We start from the raw sequence: 18099 nt of genomic DNA on the forward strand, positions 1-18099 counted from the left end.
CGTCTGCCTACTGGTGGATAGAGATGTTGTGTTTTCTAAGGGCCTGCCCAAAGGATTCAACATATAGGTTGAAGAGGAGTGGAGACAGGGAGGAGCCTTGCTGGACCCGTACATGATCAGAGTATGTTGGATCGAAAATGGGGCATGGAGAGTGTCCAGTCAGAAAGGAAGGAGGTGAACCAGTCAAGGATGGTGCCTGAGAATTCCATCCTCTGAGATAGGATATGGAATAGAATGGTATGGCTGATGGTGTTGAGGCTGTAGAGAGGTCAAGGAGTCCGATTAGTGGTGTGTGTCCTTTGCCAGTGATGATGTTGAGGTCATCGAGGGTGTGATGTGTAGAAGTTTCAGTGCTGTGCCCTGGTTAATAGGCAAATTGGAAGGGGTTGAGTAGATTGTTTGTGGTGATGTATTGTTGCAGTTGGGTAGCGACAAAGCATTCGATGACTCTGGTGAGGTATAACAGGATAGGGATGGGGCAGACATTTTTGGGGAGAATTTACAGTTTGCTGGAGCTTAGGTGTCTTCGATTGTTTAGCGGCAAGGAGAACAGTGTTCTGGAAGGGGACGGGGTGCTTAACATTAACATTTCAGTTTCGTCTCCATATCATCAATGTTTGCCATCCACGCTTTCCGGTCTGGTAGGTAATTCTGTATGGCATTCTTATTTCCACATGGTCTCTGTAGTTTAAATAGGATTTGGGTGACTGAGTAGATTTGAAAGGGTTGGGTCTGGCAACTTTTCAATTATATTGTTGAGTGAGCAATTGTATGCTTTGAAAAATATGGGGATAGTGGGGCCCTTCGGAGACACCGGAATTGATTGCAGATGCCCAAGATTGAAATATTTGTACTTGGTTAGTGGCACCAAGGAGGTGGGATTTAACCCATTTAAGGGCTCTACCTTCCATGGCCATCGTTAACCTATGCCTGTCAATGAAAATGCTAACAGGTTGATGAGTATCTAGATGGCTTGTTTGGAACCTATAGCGATTAGGAGTTACTCCATATTTATTATCATAATTTCAGTACTTTTATAAGGGTTTAATCATGATTGTCCTGCAATAGGTTTTCTTGATCAGTGTTCTCTTGTAGAGGGGAAAGTGACTCATCCTTCACACATTGTTTTGCAGACAAATAGAGGTTAGAGATTGCGCAGAAAGGGTTGGACTGTGGCGTGATGATTGCATCACTGAGGTGGCTGGGTTATACTCCTTAGGTCACACGTCCACATTTTCTATTGTTTCTGAAATGATAAATGGACCCTGCAATTTTTCCATCCCCCTTAACATACTGTTTATTGATATGATAAAACTGCAGGTTTATCATTTCAGAGCATTGAAGATCAACCGTGCTTTGTTGACCATCAACATCTCACATCAAATGTAGTCATTTAACTGACCTTTAAATTATGAATGGCTTAATCAGCCTCACTGGGAGTCAAGCATCCAACCTGCAAGTGAGGCTACACAGAGCTGAACAGCTGGTTCTTATATTATCTTACGTCCCCTTGGCACTTTAGGTACAGAAAGTAAATACTCAAGATTGTAGGTGGGACAACCAAAATAGGCCAAAGGAAGCAGATTGCTCCAATCGCTTTTTTGCCTGGGAACACACACGCGCTGCCAGAGGTCGTCAGTAAAGCAAAGCCAGTTGTGTTCACAAGAGGACATGGACAAAGACAGCTTTAGATCCCTGGAGTGCACCCTTGGTGTGCTCTTGGCACCTTCCTCAGTGTCTGTGGTACCCCTATTGGTTCTTTTGTTTCACACGTTTCCAAAATGAAATTGACATTAGGCAGTTACTGAAGTTTAGGGGAAAATCTAATGAACAATAAATGACAGCCTTCATTACTTAAACAAAAATAGTAACCATATATGCGCCAATACAATTTCTAAAAAAAGGTCCATGTCATAACCTATCCTCAGCAAAAGGCCTTACATTTATTTGGGTGAGAATAAAACAAATGCTAATCCTAGAGCAAGGGCAGCGGCCAAGAGGACCCTTGCATGATAACTACATGTGTGCACCTGCTGGCTCATCAGTTTCCATTTGCCAGAAAGGACAGTTGCAAGGACAGAAAAGATTATTTTAGGCTCACATTACTTTGCATTCTTGTACTTGTAATTTTCCATTCTGGATGAGGAAACCTCATTCTTTAGTTGCTTAGCATGTTTGTAGGAAGATTTATATATTTCTTCATTTGGTTTAATATAGGATTGTTGTAATTCCACTAATAATGTACCTCGTGAAATAAATAGTGCCACGTATGTGTACCAATTCAAGCTTGGGTAATGTGCTCAAGTACCTAAATTGTAAACTGGGCTGAACTTCCTCCTTCACCGCTTAATGTGTGTGATCCTAAGCAAATCATTTTATCCCAATGGGCCTTACCTGCCAAAATTAAAGTCCCTAGAAGGGATTCCGTTCACAGTGTATGCCATCTAAAAAAAAGCCTTAATCATGCTTTGATTATACTTTTGCTCCATATAGAACAAAAACAGTTCTCATTCATGGCTTGGTGGCTAGTAGGGACGGGCAAAGCCCTCAACCTTTAATGGCCATTATGCACACACGCATACTAGCACCTCCTAACTTTCCCATACCTCGGACCCTCCAAGGGCGTTCAGCCTACAGCACGTTCGGACCATTCCCATGGTGGAAGGCACTATACAAATGACGAAATTAAATGTAGTCCACGTGACCACATCACAAAGTTATTTCTCTCTCTGCTCACATAAAGCAACTTCTTGTTAAATAACTTCCTCGAGGAGAAAAGCGTGATATTTCTCTGTGACGTCATTTTCTTTTCTGGCATATCCAGTGTTATCCATGCATCTGCAAATTATGGGGCTCTGCAGCAGTCTAGATCCGGCCACGACGGTGGGATTTGATTTAAACTGAATGACAAATTAAATTGGTGCAAAACATCCATAACTTTAGTCTAACTGTCCATATAGATAGAGTTTTCTTGCGTCAGGGGATGAGGCAATTTCTCATTTTACCACCCCTTTCAGCCTCCAAATAACATCGAATGGGGGCCCTGCAGACGATTATAAAACAGGTTTTCTTGTAGTTCACATTTCTCTCGTTTACGCCATGCACCAGCAGGTAAAGCAGCGATCATTTTGGTAACCTGGTCGCGGGAGCCACTCTATGCCAACAGTAGACATGCCATGTTTGACTATTGTAGACATGGAGCTCTGTGTGCATTGAGGTACTGCAGGAGAAATACCTTGTTCCTGTCTTTGGTGGGCGTGCCCCTTTTCACAAGCTCAACAGGAAGTGTCTGTTCTAAAACGTGAACCATCCACGAAGTGCTGCAAAGCGCATTCGGAGCCAGAACGCAAGCAGGGGAAACTTTACATTGTTTCTTTGTGTTTTTTCCAGCTAAATGCTTTTGTGTTGGGTAAATCCATTAATCTGCTCCTGGTACAAATGCATAATTGGGAGCAAGGTGCAAAAGTTGAACTCACCACTAGCCAGTGGTTCGTGATAAGTGTCTTTTTGGCCGACTAGTGGCCTGCAACTTTAAAGTTTTCACCCCGATTGAGCCCCTTTATTGGGGTGTTGCTGGGATGCTTTGATTTGTACAAAGTCGCTGATAGAGGATATTGAGGTAGAAGACATAGCATAGCGATGACTACACAAGGGTCTAAACTGACCGTAATATTGTATAATTTACGCACTAAAACAAAATACAAAACTTCAAAGCCATGAAAATCCGGCCACAACAAGATATGATAAAATCCTTAAACAAGAATGTACAGCCAGGGCAATGGGTAACAAAGACACTGCTGTATTTTGGAAAATGATAGAAGAGACTAAAGTGAGGCAGTAGGCAATGCTAAATAACTATTACCGAGAATGCATGGAAGAACTATGTTAAAATAAAATTTGCTGAGGTTAACTTCGAAGGAGATGTGGCAGTTTGGAAATAATTAAAAAGCGGGATCTGGAGTTTCTCTAGTGAAGATGTACAAATAATTTAGAGCTCAAAAGATACCAGGTGCTCCTGGCAGACAGTTTTTCTAATTTTACAATGAAAGTAAGAACAGCAATATCTGCTGTTATTTTGTCATTATTATTTTCTTATACAGGAAAGGTGCTAGTTGTACTGCAAACATGGCATAATCCAATTCTAATCCTGATTAAGAAAAGAAAATTGGGAGAGCCCTATGAAATATAAGCCTACACTATTAATGGACTTTACCAGTAAAATCGTTGCCATGATGCGTTGAAAAGCTCCAACAAATTGGGCAGAGGAACAAGGACATCTAAATAGATTTCAAACAGGATTAAAAAAAAAGCACAGAAACACAGATTAATAATAAATATTCAGAAACAACAAACTATAAGAAAAAGGGAGACAACAATATACGCAGCCTGCCTGGATCTGACGGTTCATCGGGATAGACTATGGCCAACACTTAAGATTTGGGGAATAGCAAAAGGGCTACTGAAACTAATTATGTTTCTCTACTCAAACATGGTTATACCAATTAGACTGAGTGCGGTGGGCCGCTGACAAAATAAATATCTGTACAGAGAGTCTTGTTGCAGGGGGTTGTGTTAGCCCATTGATTACTCATTCTGTATCTAAACGATTTGTTAAATATTATATTAAAAGCTTGAACATTCCACTGAGGTTTGGTCACCGTGGTCACCTGCAAGTACCATGAATGGCTTAAGTGCATGATGCACTAGTCCTGGTTCAAACTCTCACAGGTCTGTAGCACTCTTGAAATACAACTGACTAGTATTTGAAGGATAATGAAGGAAAACTAGCTAAATGTAAATAAGTGAAGTCATTAGATATTGTAATCAATGCAAGAAATTAAATTATATTTGGAAAATAAACCAAGAACCCCTTGAGGATGTAGATCAGTTGACATAATTGGGGTACTTTAGCAGAGAGCATTTTACTAGTTACTGGTGAGATCAGCAATGAGAACATGTATCATAAGTAAGGGGATTTTTTTGTTCTATCCATTTGTCTCTCGAAGTATAAAACCGTTCAAATAATTTGATATAGTTTGGCTATTCACACTATTGTTATGGGATTGTACTCCATTTTACCCCACTGGGGTGAGGGGAGTAGGAATGTGTTCATCCTGCTCATTCATTTTTAGTTTTGGTTCTAGAGGCTTAAGTAGAGTTATGCGGCCTGAAATGGGTTAAGCATACCATTTGTTGTATTGTAGTGGATAGCTTGTGAAGTTATATCCTCTCATGTTTGTAGGGTAGGTAGAAGTATCATCATGAAATAAGGCAGACATCAGTTTAGACTTTAGAGCTTAAAGGTGCATCAAATTTCCTTAATGAAGGTTTTTAGATTTGTAGTGGGAAGAATCTAGACAGATGAATGATGTTTTTTAATGTTAGCTTTCAAACTCTGAGGGATGCGTTTCTGAGTTAGCATTTATCGAACCATTCAGCTCACTGAAGGTAGTGAGGCACTAGGAAGTTCAGCATACAACACGCTTGTATTTTAGTTGCGATAAGGGTGTGTATTTCAGACATACCCATGTAGCTACAGATCATTTCTATTAAGCAGTCTACCAGTTTAGCAGGCCTAATTTGTTTTAGCAGCTACAATTTGTGTTCAATGCAGATTACATGGCTCGTTGAGGAATCTTGTCATTCACAGGAAGGCATTGCAAAAGAGACAACAAGATAACTGAGAGACGCCATATTCCAGAGGATGGTTGTTCTTGCACTCATCGAACATACCATGACAACAAGTACTGTGTTATTGCTATTGATTCTCGTGGCATACACAGAATTAGGGCTGGGGGGATGTGGAATCAAAGCTTTGAGCTGTGAGGTGTCAAGTGCCTGGTCGTATGGATCACCTAATGTGATTTTCGGTAAGAAGGGAATGTCTCATTAAAAATAAAGTGTAGTCCCTAGACCTGGTGTGTATGCTAGATATAGAGAGGGGCCATATGATTTTATTTTGAATGTCATGTTTATGAATGTATGCTATATTATATGGTGATGTTAAATTGCATATATTGACGTATGATATTAACCATTTTGGAAGCAAAATGAATCTCGTTACAAACAGTTGAGAACTAAGTACCAGCAGACCCAAAATGCTGGTTTCTTTAAAGATAGCTTTATTAGATATGGGAGAAGTTTCTAACTGTTTTGTGATTCATTTCATGATGTGATAAATTGTGTTAAATACATTCAGTGGATTCTGTTTCAGTGGCAATTCTTGAAAGCAAGTGGGTTTCTGGTTTGTGAAGCTTATAAAACAAAGTTGTTATATTTCTGTACAAACCAAGAGTGTTCAGGGACGTCATTTTGGGGTCGCAACTGCGAGTCCTGAGGTCTCCCTTGCTACCCCTAAAAAAGAAAAAGATAGATTTATTTTTTTATTTTTAAATATAAGCTCCTGGGCTGGCTGTGGCCAGCACCGTGTGACTCTGTTTCTGGAGTTGCTGACTTTCTTGCTCAGGCTTCTTAAAAAACAGGGGGTTGCACTAGTGTAACACTTTGAGCAATGACCTTAAATAAAGAAGAATAGCAATAACAAATATGTGTCTTTCTGGAATTCTATACAATAATTGCTAGACTCATTAAAGGTTTATTTCAGGCACACATCAGGGGTTAAGTCACTGATTTAGTCTGTTCTTAAACACCTCAACTCAGCCTTTCATCCTTCTGGGGTCGATAAATGAGTGCCAACACAGGTTGGGTGTTATTGTATGTATATTGGTCCTATATAAAGCGCTTAAGCATAAGTGCTTTATAATAAAACATCATTAACATTTGGCCTTGGACGTCTGCTTGCATTCACAGTAATTTGGTAGCATGAGCCTATACGCACTGATATTAATGATGCATACGGTAATCCATTCTTTTATGAAATGTATATCACCTTATAGTGATATCGTAACCATATGTTTCATGTGTACTTAGGAACAATGCTATGATGCCCCTTCCTGTTTTGTCAATGGGAGGAAGGTTGTGTTCCATCACTTTCCGTGATGTTGCTTCGGGGTTGGGTCAAATGACATCACTTTCTGTGATGTCATCAGAGGTCAAGGGTCGTGTGATGTCACTTCCGCTACCCCTGGCATTTTGGTGAAATGACGTCCCTGAGAGTGTTTTTCTTCCCCTCCTGGAAGTTTAGGAGTGGTGCACATCAATGACATTTTGAAACTTGCTTATCCAAAGCATAGTATTGTTTTCCCTCTACTTTTCTGCCACTTCTGTGCATTAGGTCATGTCAAACTGTTGACTGGAAAATAGCCATATCCGTGAGTATATTGCAGCATTTGTGATGGTTTGTGATGTTATGTTAGAAGGGAAACCTGATGCCCATACATTTAACTTTGTTGTTAAAGTCAAATCCCATCGTTTCACAGGTAACGAGGTTGGGACTCTCTTCTCTGCTGGTTCAGGGATGTTATGTGCTTCTAATTGCGACGGGGGATCCTAGTCTATGCTAGGTCAGCAGTTGATATTGAGAACTGCTCCTGGTAGGCAGGGTGTTTTAGTCTGGTTTGCAAGGCCGGGAGCCGGCATGAGACACTATGAACATATTTAACTGGAAATCTATTCTGGACGGCTGGAACTAGAAATCGATGCAAGCATTGCCTCACTTATTACCAATGAAAGGGATTAAAGAGGAGTTGGGCCTGATCTCAGTGAACACTCCATTAAAAGGGAAAAATATCTCTCTGCATCTTACAAAAAGAAATGCAGAGAGTTCTTCTTTATTTAAGAATGTGAACCAGGTGTATAAAGATAAATCTGTGGATCTTATGTGAATTTATGGTCAATGTGAAAAAATATCTAAGGATTTGGAGTGGTCAGGGGACATTCTCACATTTAGTAAAAAAGTGTATTAAAAAGGAAACCGCTGTGTGACATTAGAGATAGCTACACGCATCTTGACAGAATCAAAATTATGAAACAATATGTGAAATTCAATCCAAAGGAAAATTGCTTTCAACAATATGTGACTAGAGTCCCTGCCCACTTTCAGTGAGGGCTATACAAGAGATTTCGCTTTAATCAGATAAAAACGTTGACGCTTTTGGGACTGTGCTTGAATATTTTTATTTTTTTATTTTTCATACTTGGTTCAACTATTTTACTAGTTTTTACAAGTTATGCAGGCCTTAAATAGTGTTTTGATTGTTTCATCTAATAGTTTGTCTTGGATCTTCTTCATTTACAAAGTCTTTCGTTTCACAATTAATTTTTGGTCTTCTTCAATGCTTTACAAAGTTTTTCATTTCACAATGCATAGCCCTTCGTGATTCAATTAATTCCTTTTTCTTGACTGTTATATTGCCCATTCACTATCTATCCACAGACAGTTTGCTGTCCAGGTCAAGGCTCTCTAAGAATATATACATGGATCAGTGCGGCCCTACATCAAGTAAATAGATCGGCTTGTAACCATTTAAACATCTGTCGATCGAGTATGAATGAACACTGAAGCAGAGAATGGACATTTTTTAATTGATTTGTGCATTTCGTAGACACATCAGCCACAGGAGTGTTTTGGCAAAGAGTGATGAGGGAACCAGATAGCCTTAATGTTAGTTGCCATTTAATGTGTAAAATATTCTGTTGGAAGGTATTGGAAATGGATGGGAAATTAAATGTGATAATAAATATGCACATTTGCGGGCTTTGCACAGTCAAGACCCAGGCCCTGGTTGCGGGAGACACTCCATGCCCACAGTAGACATGCTGTGATTGACTAGTGTAGACATAGGATGTATGTTCAAATTGATTTTAGGGTTAGAGATGCTTTGGCTGTGTTTAAAAAGAAATCCAAGTTGCTGTGTGCGTATGGGATACATTACTCACCGTAATCGTATTTCTGATGCTTGTATCTGCTTAGATTCACATGCTGTGCATAGGCCGACATCTAGTGGAAGCTGCGGAGTATTACAGTTTGTTTTTCGAAACTCGAAACTGGGCGTCGACACAGGGCGTGCCAGTAATACTATCCCTAGTGTGACGTCCACTGTACCCAAGATCCCTCACGCGTCTAGGATCCTCAGATTGTATTTTTTCTGACATGAGGTAGCATGAGGAGTAGCGTGAGTACAGATAATCCAAGCAGATAAGACAGAAAGGTAAGACTACAAGCAATCATGCGCCTTCTCTCAGAGGGGAGGAAGGGTGGGTCGCATGTGAATCTAAGCAGATACAAGCATCAGAAATACGATTACGGTGAGTAATGTATCCCTTCTGAGGCTTGTGGAATCTGCTTAGATCACAGTACCCGAAGAAGGAGGAGGTGGGATGTGAGAAGGGTCATGAGCAAATAAGTGTCTTAGAACCGCTTGTCCCACTTGTGTATCTGCCATGGAATGGGTGTCAATGCAGTAATGCTGAGTAAAAGTGTGAATAGAGCTCCAGGTAGCTGCTTTGCAAATGGTGTCAAGGGGTACATTTGCAATGAAAGCCAGAGTGGCCCCAATGCCTCTAGTAGAGTGGGCTCTTGGCGTGAAAGGCAGAGTTCTTTCAGAGAGTGAGTAACACAGCTGGATACAGTTAATAATCCACTTCGAGATGGCCCCTTTTGAGACAAGATCCCCCTCTCTGCCTGTAGCTACGGAGACAAACAGTTGATCTGTTTTTCTTAGCGGTCTGGTTTTATTTACATAGTAGAGGACCGCCCTACGCACGTCTAGGGTGTGTAGTTTCCCCTCAGCCGAGCTTTGCGGGTTCTGGAAGAAAGCCGGAAGCTCGATGGACTGGTTTACATGGAATTTAGATATAAATTTAGGTGAGAACCTAGGGTGTGTGCGTAAAACCAGTTTGTCTTTATGGACAGTAAAGAAGGGATCCTGCACTGACAGAGCCTGAATTTCACTGACCCTTCTTATAGAAGTAATAGCTACTAAGAAGGCCGTTTTATAAGTCAGGTGTTTGAGACTGCTTTTATGCATGGGTTTGAAAGGGGGGCCCATGAGCTTGGCTAGCACCACATTAAGGTCCCACCCTGGTGGTGGGTTTGAAACAGGAGGGTGAAGTCTCTTTACTCCTTCCATGAAGGCTTTAACTACTGGTACTTTCCACCACAAAACCTTGCTATGGGAAGTGGTGTAAGCCGACAGGGCTACCAGGTGTACTTTCAGTGAGTTAAAAACCAATCCTGCATCTAGCAGGTGGAGCATGTATGTAACAATAGTGGAAGGAGTGCAATCAACCGGGTTGATTTGTCTACTCTGGCACCAGATAACGAACCTCTTCCACTTGTCAAAGTAACAGTGCCTTGTGTTTGGTTTCCTAGATTCCTTTAGGATGTCCTTACACCTCTGTGGCAAATTGAAATGTCCAAACTCTATGACCTCAGGAGCCATGCTGCCAGGTTCATTGAGTTGGGTTCACTGTTTGACCTTGGTGCTGGGACAGTAGGTTGTACCAGGCTGGAAGTTTGATGGGCTCGCACACTGCCATCCTGCGTAGGTGTGGGAACCACGGTTGTCTTGCCCACATGGGAGCAACTAGGACGAGCGTCATCGACTCTCTGTTCATCTTGTTCACCACTTTCCTGATGAGAGGAGTTGGTGGAAAAGCGTACGCAAACATCCCTGACCAGTTCATCCACAGGGCGTTCCCCTGGGAGTCTGGTTGGGGGAACCTGGATGCAAATCCTGGGCATTGTCTGTTTTCGCTTGTGGCGAATAAGTCTATAGTGGGGAAACCCCACTGAGAGAAGATATCTTCTACGACCTCTCTGTGTAGAACCCATTCGTGTTCCTCTGGGAGGGAGTCTCTGCTCAGAGCATCCGCTAGGGAATTGAGCTCCCCTGGAACATGTTGTGATGACAGGAAGATGTTCCGTCTGAGTGCCCATATCCAGATTTTCTGGGCAAGCTTGGACAGATTTCGCGAGCGAGTCCCTCCTTGCTTGTTCAGGTAGAACATGGCTGTTGTGCTGTCCGTCCGGATCTGCACTGACAGGTTTAGTAGGTGGGGCTCGAACGCCTGAAGCGCTCTGAATACTGCCAGAAGCTCTAGCAGGTTGATGTGGTTCTTGGCCACTGAGTGAGACCAGAGACCCTGAGCTGTGTGGTGGAGATGGTGAGCTCCCCACCCCGTCAGGCATGCATCTGTAGTGACTATTGCCTGTACTTCGGGATCGTAAAAGGGTTTCCCCTGTGCGAGATTTTCTCTTGTCCACCAGTGAAGGCTTTGTACCAGTGTTGGCGAAACGACCACTAGATCGTCCCACTGACCACTTGCCTGAGACCACTGTTTCGCCAACCATTCCTGCATGGGACGCATGCGCAGACGCGCGTGGGGGACCAGGTAAATACATGACACCATCATGCCCAGTAAACGCATTGCTTTGCGTACCGTTATTTGTTGACCGGACTGATAATGCGGAATTTGCAGTAGTATATTCCGAATTCTTTCTTCTGAAGGAAAGGTCAACCCCTCTTGAGTATCTAGGATTGCTCCTAGGAATAGTTTGGAGGTGCTTGGCACCAGGCTTGACTTCTTCTCGTTGATTGAGAAGCCTAACTCGTGGAGGAGGTCGATCGTCCTTTGAATGTTTGTCCTGCAAATTCCTGGGGTTTCCCCCGTTATGAGCCAGTCGTCCAGATAAGGGTACACTGGGATTGCCTCCCTGCGTAGGTGTGCAGCTGCCACCGCCAGTACCTTGGTGAATACCCTTGGTGCTAAAGCTATCCCGAAGGGCAGTACCTTGAATTGGAAGTATCGACTGTCCACCTTGAAGCGCAAAAACTTTGTGCGCTGGGAACATGGAAATATGAAAATAAGCATCTTTCATATCCAAGGTTGCCATGTAATCCCCCTTTTTTAGGAGGGGGATTACTTCTTGTAGCGTGGTCATACGAAACTTTTGGGGCTTGACATACTTGTTGGCAGGCCGTAAGTCCAATACTGGATGCATTGTCAAATCTTTCTTTGGCACAAGGAAGTAAGTTGAATAAATACCCTTGTTTACCTGGTGTCCCGGGACGAGTTCTATCGCGTCCTTTTCTAGCAGAATGGCAAGGAGAATCTTCTGATGTTCTAAAGAGTGTACTCTTTGTCGTGGAGGATGGTTCCGGGGACGCTGCAGTAGTTCTATACAATATCCTGTGGATACTGTTGACAGCACCCATCTGTCTGATGTGATGTGATCCCTTCCCAAGCCTGGGTGAAGGTGGAAATGCGTCCCCCTACTGGGGTTGCGTGAGAAGGGACCCTGAACTGAGCGTCACTGCTTTGGTGGAGGCGTGCCGCCTCCCTTGTTGGGGCTGCCTCTGCCTCTACCACAACCTCTCTTATTACCCCTGCCGTACCCCTGGGTAGACTGTTGGTTGTTGTTCCACTGTGTACCCTGCCCCTGGGAATAGTTAGATCCTTTCTGGGAATTTTGGCCGCGTGGGCGACGAAAATTACTATTCCCTCTCTGGTTACGGGGTTTATTGGTTAACTGGCCAAGGGACTTGAGTGTTTCGTATTCGTCCTTGGCATTCTTAAGTGCGTCTTCGACCGCCTTACCAAACAACAGATCGGTTTCCACCGGTTTGTCCAACAATGATGCCTGGGTTTCTGCCTTAAAACCAGACTGCCGTAACCACGCATGTCTTTTGATAACAGTGCCTTCCGCTATCAATCTGCCTGCATTGTCTGAGGCGTCGAAGGTTGCTTTTAAAATGCAACCAGACACGGCTCTACCCTCTGCGGAAATCCGAGCTAATTGGCCCTTTAAAGGTTCAGGAGCAGAGGCTATGAGTGCCGCGACTTCTTCCCACTGATGGCAGTTGTAGCTGGCCAACAGGGTGGTGGAGTTTGCAATCCTTGCTTGATAGGCGGAAGTTGAGGCTACTTTCCTGCCGAAACCGTATAGTTTTTTGCTCTCCTTGTCGGGAGGAGCTTCGGACGATGACAAGGGTGTTCCAGCCCTCTTACGAGTGTTGGTGACAACTAGGTAGTCTGGCTTCAGATGTCCTCTTATATATAGAGGGTCAGACTGGGCCGCCCTGAAAAGTTTTTCAACCCTGGGATTGACTGCTCTGGTGAGGTTCGGGTTCACCAGGGACGGATCTATTCTTCGCTGAAGGGATTTAAGGATAGGGATGGTCTGGGCAACAGGCCTCCTTTCTCCCACTAACTCCTCTGCGAAGTCCCTCTCCTCCTGGACACCGTGGGTGTCAATGTGGAAGTGTTCTGCTGCGTGTGCGAGAACCTTGTTTAGGAGGGGTTGGTTATCAACCGGGGAGTCGGTAGCCGGGACTTTGTTCTCTACCGGGGAGTCTACCCTGTATGTTTCCGGGTCCTCCTCTTCCTGGTCCTCATCATCCCCATAGTAGCCCGTCCCGGTTTGCTCTTCTACCATGCCAAATTCTTGGTCCTCACCAAAGGAAGCCTCTCCTTGATACAGTGAGTATGGTCTTGAGTATGGTAGTACCTCGAAGGGGTCTGACCTCATCTGTGTTTCAAACCGGGGCTTTTTATTCGGGGGGATAGGATCCTTAGAGCTTGAGGGTGTGGCCCCTTGTGGGTCATACGAGAGGAAATGTTCTGGATTTTTATCATAAAAGTCAGCTAAAGAAGACATTCTTGACATGACCCTATCTATGTCTTCACTGGACCATTTTTTGGAACTGGAATGACTCTTTCAGCAAGTCTATGGGATTTATCTTGCGTAGCTTTGCTGGTTTTAGACATATCAGCAGACCTGGACTTGTCTGTCTGTCTAGGGGGAGTGGTGTGTTTCACAGGTGTGGAAGAGTGCAAAGGTTGTTTCTTCTGCTGTTTTCCCCCTCCCCGTGAGTGGAAAAGTATTTTCCCTGTCCTTTCGTGGCCCTCGGAGGTTTTCGACGCCTGGCGTCGAGGATCAGGGGTGGTGTCCCTGTCATTCGAGCGTGGGGCCTCGCTGATTCTAACTGCGGGCTCTGACTCCTGGAGCGCGGCCTGGGGGTGGAAGTCGTCTTCGTCTCCCGACGATCGAACTTCTGTTAGCCTAGGGAGCGAGGCACTCTTGGCAAGAGTGGATGATTGCCTGGAGTCATGCGGCGATCTTGATCGAGAGCGCCCAGAGGACACCGAATCGTACCGTTCTGTTTGTGCCTCTTTCCGAGAACTCGACGTCGTCGAGTTTCGGTTGGACTTAATGTGTTTAGTGTGTGTAGTATGTGAAGCGCCTGTGTCGCCGGAGGTCTTCCCCATAGGCGCCCTGCCGGACGACCTTCCGAGGTCGGGGACCTGCACTCGGCTGTCTTTCGACGCCGTAATGCCCTCGCCGTCCGAAAGTACGGCGTCGCTGAAGGCGCCCTCTGCTGCCATGGCCGCCTGCCTGGCGTGGTGGGCCCAACGCTTCGTCGAACGGTCCTTAAGTGTCTTAGGTTTAAATCTACTACAAGCTCTGCAGTTCGCTTCGGGGTGGTCCCTCGGCAAGCAGAGATTGCACGACCCAAGGGTATTTGCGATTGCACTTGGGGCAGAATTGAAAAGGGGTACCCTCCATACGCACCTTGAGGCAGCGGGCTGTTAAGTGTAGGAAATGTATAAGGTGTACCTATATACCAAGAGTGTAGAGTATGTACCACCCCCCACTCTCCCTACTTGCAGGGCCGAGGCCAGAGGCCTTCCAAGGCCCGGGCCGAGGCCAGAGGCCTTCCGAGGCCCAAATCCGTCGTGCATCAGCCGACGGTCGATTTCTTCTCCAGCCGGCGTTGAGTTGTCGAAGTTCGACGTTGGGGTGTGGAAGGATGTCAATAGATTATTCTTTAAATTTTTAGCAAAAGTATGGCTAAGGCCAGGGGACTCCGCAAGATGCTTCCGACCAGTATGGCGGAAAAAAACAATCTGAGGATCCGAGACTCGTGAGGGATCTTGGGTACAGTGGACGTCACACTAGGGATAGTATTACTGGCACGCCCTGTGTCGACGCCCATTTTCGAGTTTCGAAAAACAAACTGTAATACGCCGCAGCTTCCACTAGATGTCGGCCTATGCACAGCATGTGATCTAAGCAGATTCCACAAGCCTCAGAAGTTATGTTATGTTATTGTGCATTTGTATAGTGCCTTTTTTCCATTGGTATGATCTCAAAGCACTGTGGGTTGAACAACCTCGGGGACAGTGGTCCAGGTCAGTGGAGAGAGTAGGGTAGTAAGTAGTGCTTGGGTGCAGTTTGTATGTGTGCAGCCAGGCTGAATTTACATAGTGGGTAGCTGCATTCTAATGATAGGAGTGGTGTGGAGGTTGTGTGGGATCAGTAGTATGTGTGCAGCAAGCCCGATTTGACATGGGGGATAGCTGTGTTCTATAGATTGTTGCGTGTTGGTGGTGGTGTATATTTATGTGTGCAGCTAGGCCAAATTAAAATCGAGGAGTATAGATTAATTCTATTGTTTGTTGTTGCAGAGAAGAGAGTCAGCATATTGGTGTGCGTTTGAGTATCTGTACAATTGGAGGGTGTTCCCTGTTCCTGCTTACCTTCTAGTGCCTGTCGGTTCAACATTCTCAGTCTAGTGTGAAGTTAGTTCTATTTACCAAGCATGGCTCTATCTTCCGGCTTAACAGCATCATCAGTGTTGAATTGGCCGATTCCAAATCTGTATTGGGCCAAGCGATTTGCAGGTCTATGGTCTCCCGGTGTTTAATTGAGTCTGTAATTGCTTATTGTTTAACACCTTCTCGGTGTGCAGTTACATCCAGTTCTGTTCTATCGGAATTGCAAGTACATCCTAGATACGAAAGCTGGTACAAGGCTGAAGGTCCAGCATCAAGCCAGGCTGCATTATTGGTGCTTTGCCTGTCTGACATTATTACCTGCCACGGACGTTTGAGTGGGAGAGGTCTAGTGTATGGAGTATTGAGTATTAATAACAGGCGACAGCACATCGTTGTCACTTGCATGAACTTGTGTTTTGCCGATTCCTCACCTGATTTAAGAGCATAGTACCTCGACAGTAAGACAATGCTGGCCCATTTCTCATGCTAGAACCTAAGTGCTCATTTTCTGAGTCCCGGGTATTTGTTTACAGCAAGTGGTTGGTATTCTTGTACTAGTTTATGGCTTCAGTTGTGCAAAGTACCTTGCGAGAGCTGAACATGCTGGACCAGCCGTATGTTTGATCAGATAGTTGATTTGGGTCACCCTGTTAAAGGAAAGGACATCAACGTGTAGGTGTGTGTAATTTTTTTTGAGATTTTTATTTAGAGTGGACAAAAACACTTCAGAAAAAAGCCACAAGGTAAGCTGACAAACAACAAAGGAGGACTAGGGTAGCAAATAATGTAACACACGGGTATCCCATACACATGCGGTCATTTGGTTTAGCCATGCTGCTGCATGCATAACGTTTCACCCAAGCAGCATAATATTGATGGCAGCATACACAGGCATGTATAACAGTCCAAGCAGACCTTGATGTAGCAGTTATCATAGGAGTGTGCACCTTGCAAATCTGCCTCTCTGGGTGTCCAAACACATATTTAGTTCCGGGCTGAAATCAAGCGTACAAACAGATTTGGCTTTGTTCATCCACCTGCTCACACATGCACCTGCACAGGCAGCAAGCATCTCTTAACAGTGACATCACCACATCCGAATACGCAACCATTGGGAAAAAACATCAGTATTCAAACAAATGGATAATAAACCTATCACACAAGTAATTGACCTTTCAAGATTATTCCAGAACCTACAGTAGTTTCACATGTGTTTACTTTCTTACTCAAACAGAACGTAGTACTGGGTAAACATCTGACAGCTCTTGGGATTTTGCAAAACTAGCGGTCTCTCAGTGGGTGAGGGGAGAGCCTGCCTGTCCCGACTGCTCTGCCCTTTGTCATGATTGCTCTAAGGTTGAAGCATTCCACTTCTGGGCTCTTGACCGACACTGGTAGGTGATTGGCTGGCAGCCACATCTTCAACTTCACTGGAAAGATCAGATTATCCCCAACTCAAGTGTGATCTTTGCACAGAGTCACTGACATCTGGCATATAATTGAATAGGCTACTGTTCCCGGTGACTTCTTGCTTATTTCCTTTGGCAGCGATTAAAGAGCCCTTGACATCCGTCACAGCTCACAGATGAGATTTGTATGGTAAACTCAGATTGTCGAATGGCGAGTCTGTAGCAGTACTGCGTTTACCACTTTCATGGTGGGCAACACTGTTTCATTGAATGCTCTCGCTCATGTTGATAGGTATAGTATTGGTGTTTGCTCTATAGTATTCCAAAATCGATGGGAGGAACTGGCTTTGAATGAGACCCTTACAGTCTGGCCCCATTAGAGCTTCAGCACGAGTCCCTCCGGAAGAAGCAAGGCGAGTTCTCCTGCATTCTGCTAGAAACTGAGTGCACGGAGGATAGCACAGGGGCAACGCGCTGGTCTTGGAAGCACGCAGAGCAACAGAGGTTTGAATCCCGGATACGACCTTCGAAACCGAACTCCAGTACGGTATTAGGCGCGTTATAAAAGAAAAAACAATGACATTTATAAAAGGGCGTTTTACAGACTTTCCTTGACCTTGAATGATGCAAAATGTCTTGTTGGGCGTTTTCATAAATATTTCAGCATCTCCATTTACCCTCGACCACACTGGATTTCTTTGCCTGTGGGAGATAGAGGAAATACTGTTCATGAAATAGAGGACCATTGTACATCTTCAAGTCATACAAATATTTTTTTCCAGGGCATGAATTAGGTCATGTGCAGCCATAGAATGTACAAAATCTGCTTCGGGATATCCCAACTATTCGTCAATGATTACTACAAACTGCCAATTTACCATGATCATTCCAAAATCCAGGCTTCAAGTTGTCTAAGGCAGTGCAGTACAGGAGGGTACCATTATGGAGGGGGACAGTTTGGTGTAGCAGTAGTTTGACACCATTTGCAACTTAGGATCATGGCCTCCACTTGGGGTTCTTGGCCTGGAAACTACACCTTTTTATGTGACCTGGTCTTTCTTTTGGCCGAGACCTCTTATCACTTAGGCACCCGTAACCAAACTTGCCTGGACATCAGTTGAAGAGTATCTCAGTAGGAAGCCTTCTGCGGAGCGTCACTATTCTTACCAGACTCTCAACAGGCTTTGTAGTGCGTCTTTGGCTATGCTGCTTTCTTGAAGCTCAACCC

General features: G+C 44.3%; 1 protein-coding gene across 6 annotated transcripts in view; it reads right to left on the bottom strand.

Annotated features, from left to right (window-relative positions):
• The window catches only part of STAT6 (signal transducer and activator of transcription 6), a 1449539-nt gene that overhangs the window by 950483 nt on the left and 480957 nt on the right, over nt 1-18099 (bottom strand). For 3 of the 6 annotated variants that reach the window (XM_069653564.1, XM_069653559.1, XM_069653560.1), the window contains exon 3: nt 17488-17573. The exons of the other annotated variants lie outside the window; for them this stretch is intronic. The gene's annotated coding sequence lies outside the window, so the exon portion shown is untranslated. The remainder of the gene's footprint in view (nt 1-17487; nt 17574-18099) is intronic. 6 annotated transcript variants of the gene reach the window in all.

The sequence above is a fragment of the Ambystoma mexicanum genome, chromosome 3q (genome assembly GCF_040938575.1).
Source record: "Ambystoma mexicanum isolate Mex_15411 chromosome 3q, UKY_AmexF1_1, whole genome shotgun sequence".
NCBI classification, from domain to species: Eukaryota; Metazoa; Chordata; class Amphibia; order Caudata; family Ambystomatidae; genus Ambystoma; species Ambystoma mexicanum.